We start from the raw sequence: 10,307 nt of genomic DNA on the forward strand, positions 1-10,307 counted from the left end.
ACAGTGGTGGTAGAGTTTTTTGTTGTTGTGGGTTTCTTCAGTTTTGGTTTGGTTTTGGGGTTATTTTTGGTTTTGTTGGTTTGGTTTGGTTTTGCGGGGAGGGAGTTGGTTTCTTTAGTCATCTCTGTGACAGCAGCAGTGGGAGATAGGGGTGGTAGAAGGAATATAACACTTCTTCCATAAAAGTGCATATTATGGCTCCAATGAATAAAAAGCTGGGATGGCAGAGATACTTATTTGGCTCATTGCACAGTAAATAGATAAACAGGACAATAGTGCATGTTTGGAATTTAATGCAAGAAGATGCCATCCCAAATATTCAGTAACATATTTAAACATTAATAAAGCTTAGAAAGTGTCTGTGTCGCTCACGTAGATTTGAAAAGATCCCAAACATGTATGTGTGCATGTGTTTATATTGTCACCTGCTTCTGGTAGATATCCCTTCTCAACCTTTCATGTCTTTCATTTAGGGTAACAGGTTTCAATTTAATTCCTGTTTAGATTTGTTGCCTTGCAAGCTATCATACCCAGAAGCCCTTGTTGTGTCCCACTGGAAGGTGGGACTCTGAGGCCATGATGTACCCAGCATGTGTTTTTTTCATTCATGTCAACTTGTGAGCTGCATGACCTTAAAACTGCACGCACACACACCCCACGTTTGTAGACACTCCAGCTAAACTAATATTTAGAGGTGTACAAAATGTATAAGCACTGAATTTCTATCACTCTCAGAACTGTGGGCATAACTAAATCAACTGGCTTCACTGGCATAAGAGATACAAAAAAATTGTAGCAATAAAGATTTTATTACTCTAAAGTATTTCTAAAATAACCTTTTCCCCTCTCTCTTAAAAGGGAAGTAAATGGAATACGTGATAGTCTGGCAAGAGTGTTTTATAGACATGCTTGAGTAAGGCAGCCATTTCAAAGTCATACCAATAAGAGACCAGCTCCTGCTGCCATTACTCATTTATACAGTCCTAATGACTTCAATACAATGATATGCTTGAGCAACTTGAGCAGGATTTAGTACAAAATATTAATTTCAGAATGGTTTATTGGAAATTAGAAGGTTTTATCTGTGCTATAAATAATATTTCGGGCTATAAAAAATGAATTGACATTTTAACATCTAACTCACATTGCTAAAATAATGGCACCTTTCAGACTACTTGTTTACTTTTTCCCTTCTGTCTGTTGGGTCTGAAAGTGTACCACTCTGCTTTACTTTGGATTTTCAATCAATATCACTTTCCTGTTCCAGTTCAATTATGAGTGCTTGAAAGTCAGAGCAGTTACTTTCATCATCTTCTTCTCATGACTTTGTTTGTTCTTCATCTTTATATTGAAATATTTTCCAATAAACACCAGCCATAGGACATCTGTTTTGAACAAACCTTTCCTTTAGAGTCTTATCTGTCCTTTGTAAAATGCCTTTTGTTGGTCCCTGGTTCATCTTTCTGATGCCATGGTGCAAGTAACAGGGGACGCCACATTGTCCATCTCCAGCTCCGAGACTGCTGAAAGTGGATTTGGTCTCCAAGGGGCTAAATGTTCCCTGGGATGCCCGAAACACCAACCCATGGCATGATCAAGCCATGTGTTCTCATCATCAGGCTGCCTTGGAGCTTTTCCTGCTTAGTGCCTAGTTGTGGAGGCTCAAAGACCACAGAGCTGACATGGGGTTTTCCAAAGAACATCTCTGCTGTGCTCTTGGCTCCCTGAGAATAATGGCACAGCTGCAATACCATGGTAAAAATAAGATTTCAGGCATCTGAGAAAAAGGTTTCATTGAGCTGCTTCTCCATGCTTCATTCTCCCAGCAAGAAACTGATTTGTGACTAGGTCTCGCAACAGCTATGGTAATGAAAACACTGATAATAACAGTTGGCACTTAGCAATTCCTGTATCCAAGTGCTTCCAACAAATCTAAGGCTGACATTCCTCAGTCAATATGCATGAATGTTTAAATGAAGAATGCCATAATTGGTTTTCCTGTCTCATCCTTCTTAACCCATCGAACTGCCGTGCTACCGTTTCCTGTTATCAGACACTTGCCAGTCATAGGCAATCAGTCAGGTACTTCACAATTAGCAGGGAGAAAATATACAATTTCTTTGTGTTGGTACCAGATGTTTAAAGCCAAGAACAGGATAGACCAGAAAAATGCTCCACCCTCAGAGTGCTGCAAGTCAGCCTCCTGTATCATAGCTTGTCTTGGCTATGCCTGGTAGTTTCCTGTAATAACACGAGAGTGAGTGTTGGATACTACTGCCTGTCTCTGCATGGAAGTTGGATTATTCTGTGAATTCCATTTGCTTACAGGGATTTAGTGCTGACATCCTTCAGAACAAGCTTGTTAGAAAAGCAAAAAAATAATGTCAGAGGGATTTTCTTTCACAAGGAAAAAAACCACCAGTGTAAGGAAGGAAACAGTTGGTCCCAGAAGCATCAGCCTGGGCAACGAACCCTCTCCAAAGTAATTGTTGGACAGAGTATTTGTAATACTTTATCAGGCTGGCACTGGGGGGTTCCTTTTGAGCAATTTTCCGTCTGCACAGGTGGGTAGCTGAGATTAGAGTAAGTGTCTGCTCTGTGTAATTGAATCTGTGCTACTTATCAGCACTTCTGAGAGCTCTCAATTGCAACTGGAGGTCTGTTACTTGTGCTCTGGTTCACATGCAGAGAGAGCCAGTGCTCCAGAGCTTTCAGTCTACTTACATAGGGAAAAGAGGGATGGGAGGAGAGAGCCTAGTCCAGAACAGTGGTGAGAACAACAATCAGATACATAGCAAAGAAGAGAAGAGGCCCAGATCTCATGACAGTTGTGGTGACCTCACATTAGAGCATGACACATTTTGTGGCTCTATCCATCACTGTGTCCTATTTTCTGCAATGAAACTCCAAACCATTGAGATCTTGGGAGTCTCTGGTAATTTACCCAGATAAGGTAACTGGGAGAGCTGCTGCAAAAGAGCAGCATATTCATTTTTGATCTTTCTAGGATAAATTACAGCCCGTTTCCAGACACCTAGAACTGCTACACCTTGAGTTAAAAAAACCTGAAAGATTATTGACTCTTAACCAAATGCTATTCTTGCCTGTTTTGGATAATCTTCATAGTTCCTAAAAAATTATTATTTTTTTTAATTATGGGAATGTGGAAAGGGTGAATTAGATTAAAATATTTGAAGTTTGTTGCAGAAACTACAAACCAGACAGCAGTATTTAACATCTTCTGGTTTGTGAGATCAAGTAAAAATTTTATTTTACTGTTTTTCTTGGGGTTGAGATGCATTATTTCTGCCCCTCCAGATATGAAACACTTGATATTTAACTTTTTTATTTTCCCCTGACTTATTTGGTAAACTTATTTTTTAAATTATCTATCATACTTAGAGAGAAAAGAAAACTCACCATGTGGGTGTTGACAGGTTGCTTGTTGCTCATTTAAATAAATGCAATCAACAGTGCAAAAGTGTTTCTCAGAGCCTGGGTAAGGAATTACCCCTGTTTGAGAGGAAATCTGAAGTGAAACCTGTTCCCCTCCAAGGGAGTGTGTTCCATAGTGTATCCCAAAGCATAAACCACTGAACATATTAAGAGATGCTACATTAAATAAAGATGAAGAAAGTCTTTGTGTTCTCTTGGCTTTGCACAATTTTACAAAACTTTTTAGCATCTCCACATCCTGAACCCAGCTCTTATCAAAATTCCCTGGGAAGAGCAATGGCAGGGATTGCTGCTAAGTGGCCTGGGTGAGATGTTAGTTAGTGTCCTCTGGAGCCAAAGCTGAACTTCTAGAGGGGACTAACAGGCTTCAGGGAATTTTTTGAGACATTAATTTAATATGTCAGCCATAAACTGTTGAATGCACACTATTACACAGATGCATCACACCAGGATCAAGTGAACAAATGGGCATAGAACTGGTAGATGGGTCCTTTGCATCTCTATAGAATACAGAACTTAAAATCCATGCCCAGGGATGCTTGAAAACAGGGAGATACTCTAATTATTTCTCTGGAACAGCCAGCCTATAGCACCATGCCGTACTGCACATCTGCTGGCAGCAAAGTGAAACAACATGAGCTCCGTTTGCTGAAATACTCTCACAGGTACTACCAGCATAAAGATCCAAATCTGTTTGGATTAGTAGTCTGGGGAGTCAAGTCCTGCTGTGGGAATGCCATATCTGAAGCATGAGGCAGGAGGAAGAGGTCAGAGGAAGAGGATAACTGGGGAATATTAACAGCTTTAGAAAGGGCTCCCACCTGAGGTCCCACTCTTTCTGGAATGGGACCTTGTTAATCCAACTCATTGGAGCATAACACTATTCATACTACTAAAAATCATTCTGCCAAGGACTATTGAGCATTTCTTCAGTAAAAAAAAAGTATTTTCACATAAGGAAATAAAACATAATCATTGTACTCAACTTGAAAATTATTATAATCATTGTACTCAACTTAAAAATTATTACATTGACAATGAAGATGATGGTATCGAAATAGATGACTTGCAATTTTGTCTCTGCATAGTTTTGGTAAATGTGTCTGGTTTGGGGGTTCAGCAAGAGACCCATCTGTATTTTGGAAAAGCATAGGTTTTCATGTTTTCCTTAGAATAATATGCAGTAAACAAGATATAACACATTAGGAGACACTTGAGAGAAATTTTATGTTTGGTTGTCTTAAGCATTGTGAATAGCATTGCCTGAGGGATGGACTATATGGACATCAGGTGTGACCCAGTGTAGCTGTTCTTATGTTCCTATTGGATAAAGTAGAAAGAAGCAACTTCTCCCTGCAGAGCACCTCTTAGTTGTAACAGTCAAATTAATTTTTAACAACTCTTTTGCCATTCATGCAAAATACGCTTAATATGCTTATTAGCTCCCTATTTCTCAATAGACACTTCTTCCACTGTCTCTGCACACCCCAGTGAGGTGTATCTGAATACGGTGTGCCAGACTATGCGCTTGGGCATTTTGAAATCCCATGAAAATACTTTTCTCTGAGATGCTGAGTTTATTTTTAAAGAGCTTACTGTGAAAATGCAATGTAAATGATTCATATAGTTGGTGGTAAATGCTGACAGGAAAATATTTGTTTGTATAAAGCCAAGAACTTTCCACCAAGGGAAAGCTTCTATGACTTCGACATTTTTCTTCTGTCTCCCTCGGCACACTAGCAGGGGTTGGCATTTTTCTTGACAGGTTTCAGTGCTTTTGGCAAACACCGATCAGCTGAAAATTATGTTGTCACTTAGAGGTTGGTACGACAGAAAATCATTGCTCTTTTATTTTTAGGGAAAACCAATGCAAGGGGAATTAAATTATTTCCCTAAGGTCAAGGAAAAAGGCAGGAGTGAATGAAAGAATTCCAATTAGGATTTAATTCTGAAATAGCTCTTAGTGTTCTGAAATGTGTCTTCTGAATATCTAAACCCAAATGGTACAGGAGGTCAGGAGGTCTGTAGAGGGGGATTTTCTTGCAGAAGGCCGGTCTGGGTTTTTCCTTTCTTCACTCGTATGTGACTGGTGACTCTTGAAAAGTCAGAAATCTGAGTGCCAATATTTTCCCAGTGTTTCCACCGGGGATTTTGGCTGTGATGAACTAGCTGAAGTGTTCTGTTGATGAGAAATTTTGTCAAAACACCTCCCAGAGGTTTTGGGCCAGTCTGTTTGCACGGTGCTGTAGTCATATGAGACTCAGTCCCCACGCTTGAGTGAATGAAAGAGCTCTCTTGAAGAGTTTGAAAAAGCATCTTCTCCACCTCCTATCAGAAACATGTTAACAGGGATTGACAATATCCATACAGATCAAATTCAAGGTCAGTGACTGCAAGTGGGTGGTTCCTGTGGGCTGTCTTGAAGAACAGTAAAGAAGCTTTTTCCCAGATGGCATGCTGTGCAAACTGCCTCTCAGAGCTGTAAGACTGGTGAGTTTGGAATTTTATGTTGTGCTAAAGTTTATGGCTCTGTACAGGAAACAGCATCATGAATGGGCAGACAAGCAATGCTGGTGTCCCTTCAGGGAGGAGTAACAGTGTTGTAGGTCAGACTTTCAGCACTTATGATATGACATTAAAGAAATATAATTAAGCTATGAAGCTAGAAATCATTAGCTTCTTGAAGAGAATTTTAGTGCTGCTGAAAGTAGCACATTGGCAGGCCCTAAGTCTGGAGTCAAAAGGCAGGTACTTCATGAACAGCAGGAATATGTTCTTGCTCTCTCTGAAGACTTTAGGACACTGCTTAAGACACTGCTTAAGACTTTAAGACACTGCTTACTTACAGTCTTTTCCAGTTTCTTTGTTTGCTATCAAGACTGTCTTCAGGGTTGTCCATTTTAGTGTTGATTTCCGTGTATTCATTGAGTGCATTAGTTAATCCAGACCTGCTCCAAAACCCGCTGGTGGGGATGGACAAATTTTCATTGGTGTAAAGGAGATTTGTCTGGAAGTCTGTGAATGATGATGAGAATCCTTTGACATGTAACCTGTAAAAACATCCATGTGAGAGGACAATCACCAGCAGTGACTGCTGTCTCCTGGAGGACCCACAGCCCAAGCATCCCACTGGCCTCTTGTTAGGGCCACCAGAATGATCCCCACCTTCAATTGCAAATCATCTCACCACATGCCTCCTAATCTCACCCAAATGATGCAACTCATAAGATGTCTACACAACACCATGAACAGACTGCAAACTAATAATGCTAATTCCTGAAATTCTTGGCTTTTCTGGAAATGCCAGTAATAGATGGCAGATTCCAAATGCCTTGAGAATATTTTCTGCCTTTCCCTAAGTATATGTGGGATACACAGGGCACAGGAGAGCAACCATCAAGCTCGGAAATGTCACATTTTTCAAGACAAATAACAAAGTAATAAAAGGTGTAGGTGTGTGTGACTTTACTAGACACTGATTTTCAAAGTTTTGTGAGTATGAGCACAACACATGTTTGTGAGATCCTTTGTGCTCAAAATCTAATTCAGCAGCTGGGCATTGCAAGTTTAAAAGTATGTTACCAGTAAGTAATTTTCCTCACAATTTCTTATATCAGGACCATTTCTGATTAGTCTGCAGAAACCTATTTTTCTTTTGTGTGTATAGCAGATATCTTTCCTTTTTCTGAGAATATTTCCAGAATTCATGATTTCATTTTAGAGTTTTCATGAAATTTCTTACTTATCTTATTCTCTTCCCTTCTCTGTTAAATCTCTTATTGCAAGTTGACTTCCACTTACTCTTCAGGTAGATCTCTGCCGTATCCCTTTTACACTGATGGATTTACAACAGACATTGTCATTTTAGAGTTTTTGTTTTTCTTGGAGGTAAGGACTACTTTTAAGGTGTTTATGGGATAACTCTAGGAAATACAAATTGGAACAGATTTCCCAAATTGGTGGTTGATGCCCCATCCCTCCAAATATTCAAGGTTTGAAAGGAGCTTTGAGCAATGTGGTGTAGTAGGTTTCCCTCTTTATCAAGGGGTGTAGGAATAGATGAATTTTTGGGTCCCTTCCAGCCCAAACCATTCCATGATTCTATAATTCTAAGTCTTTACTTGGATTATAGGCCATAAAATTATATATGGATATGTGCAGAGTGTAGCAGGGCTTTACTTCCTAATAATTATAACACATTTCCTCAGGCTCCAAAATTTATTACATTTTGATGCTGCTCAATAGAGAGTATGTGGAGGGAGCCCATCCCAAAGACAATGCACAAACATCTGTTCAAATGCAGAGGCACCAAAAACTGTAGGAGACAGTGGGCTGCAGCAGTAGCACAGCTTTGTCTGGGGTGACAGGAGGGGAGGGTGAAAGAGAAGAACCAGCATTATAGTACCAGCAGTGTTGCACATCATGTATGCTGTGTTTTTAGCAACTCAGAGGGGATTTCAGTCTCTAGTTCTGCACCTTCCAGCAGTGACGTATTTGCTGAGACAACTGGCAAAAGCTGTAACACAACAGGCTAGTTTTAACTGGATTTTGTGTTGGTCATTTTGGTTTTCTACCAGGCAACTGTCACACCAATGCACCAAATTCATTTGGGATATTTTACCCTATAAACATTGCAGCACTTGCTCTTTTCTTTTGCACTTAGAAAAAACAGTTGCACTTTGCTTAGTTTCAGAGAGAAGGTATCACTTTCCACCTTGATGAATAGCCCTCTTTTTCAACCTGATTGCTGCAGATGCAGCTCCAATGGGATGGCAGGAAACAAAGAAGCAAAGTGGAAAAGTGAACATAAATTTTCCTCTTTTTTTTTTCCTTAAGTACTTAAAAGCAGGATCCAATGCCAAGTTCTAAAATAAAGGTCTCGTAGAAAGAGCACTGGCTGTCAGCCACTCTGAAATAAATCCACCTGTTCAGTCATCACTTCAGGAAAGTGTTGACAGCACTACAGTGAATTTAAATAGCAAATGATGGTTGTGTTCACCTGACAAACCTAGTTTTTAGGACTGTCCCTAAGGAGCTCCTAGAGATCTTAAGCTTGCTGAGGAGCAACATTTCATGCTCTACCTAGGGGCTGTTAATGCTCAGATTGAGGTCTGGGTGGCAAGGCTTGTGCAAGAGACAGTCTGTCGTTTGCTATCAGGCAGAGTGACAGATGTGAATGCAAAATCAGAATAGGAAGATCTGGCTTTTGAGAGCATTTCAGCTAAAGCACTGATTCTGGTTACCTCAGAAATTCTGCTTGGGTCTTAAAAACTTTTTCTTTTGGCAGAAATCAGCATTGCACATCTAGTCATAATCTGAGTGTGTTGTAAAAGGCTGTTTCAACAATGCTTTTGGGAGAGGAGCACAGTCTTCTTGTGAAATGTAGTGTCAGGAGGGAAAAAATTAAAATTATATCTCTTTCAGTCTTGGTTGAGGGTTGTCATTACAGCTTTCCTCGCCTGTTTTGTTATGTGAGTAACTATTAATGAATATATTTAATCCTTTGTATGTCTAGATTTCAATCACAGAAGTCACAGTATTTACCTGTAGTATCTGTTCTTGTTTGTGCAACCTGAAACCCGTGCAGTGTGACTAAAAGTGAAAAACAACCAAAATGATCACATCTTGTATTCAGTCAAAAGTTCACAAAGTTTTTAGGAAGTATTAGATTGTCAAGCTTTCACAGCAAAATAGTCACTACAGAACACCTGAGGTGCTTCTTGCCAGTAATGTTTCTGCAACTAAATTCCTTTCACAGGCATATTGCTTCCTGCAGATCAGCGGAATAGGTAATTTGAGACTTCCAGAGCTACTCGAATGAATCTGGCTGAAAGATTAAAACCTTGCTACTGGAGCAAATTCTGTGCCTCATCCCATACTGACCTAAGTGATAATGTACTATTTTAATGAGTAAAGATTTTACTTCAGGGCAGCTGGCTGACATTTACTCATCCTCTTGGGAAGAGTAGAGTCATTTAGGAAGGATTTGGCCTTTTTCTACTTGTTTTATCTCCCAGTGTGGGATAGAGGATTACTTTGCACCAGAAGTGGACAGTACTGTTGACTAACATTATAGAGAAGCCACAGTTCTTTTCCCTAGTAACTGAAGGAGGCTTAAATTTAAAGGTCAGAACTTGCCTTTTATGTTGAATCACTTGCTTTTTAGTGGACTATTGAAGGATTCACTGTCCAGCCTATCTGTTAATACCTGAGTCAAACACACACACCTCCTGCTCCTTTTTCAAGGTCAGGCAGTTATACTCAGGGAGCTACACAAGAAAGTTCTACAAAGCCCATTTTTATATTAGAAGATTGTCCTGCAGCTGCTCTCTCTGTTCACAAAGCTCCCTGAAGCAGAAAGCCACTTCTAGTAAAGCTGTGGAGAATAGTATAAACCCATCAAAATAAAATTAATTTCAACCTTACCACTTAAACTGGAACATGGACATGTAATTTTTTAATTTGGAAGGAAAGGCAGTAAGAAGCAAATATAAGTGTTACTGCTGTAAGAATGAAATTAAAAATGTGCATTGAATAAATGCCTGTTTACATTTTTACTTGGATAAAACATTCAGGTCTGGATTCTTGTCTGGGAACTGAAAGCATAGTAGTCATTTGAGCCTATGTCTGTTGTCCCAGGATGGAAATAAATACCTTCAGATGATAATTCAGTTTTAAGGTATATTGAAAAGTCCATCTCCTTCCAGTGACCACCAAGAGTGACCCTGGAGTTACTGTACACTAAGCCTGACATAAAGAATAGCCTAAGAATAGCCCCAAGAGTCAGATGGAGTTGAACAAATTAAAGCCAAATGGCATTTCACCTAGTGATAAGATTAAAACAATTTGTT

This window comes from Serinus canaria, chromosome 3, assembly GCF_022539315.1.
Source record: "Serinus canaria isolate serCan28SL12 chromosome 3, serCan2020, whole genome shotgun sequence".
Taxonomy (NCBI): Eukaryota; Metazoa; Chordata; class Aves; order Passeriformes; family Fringillidae; genus Serinus; species Serinus canaria.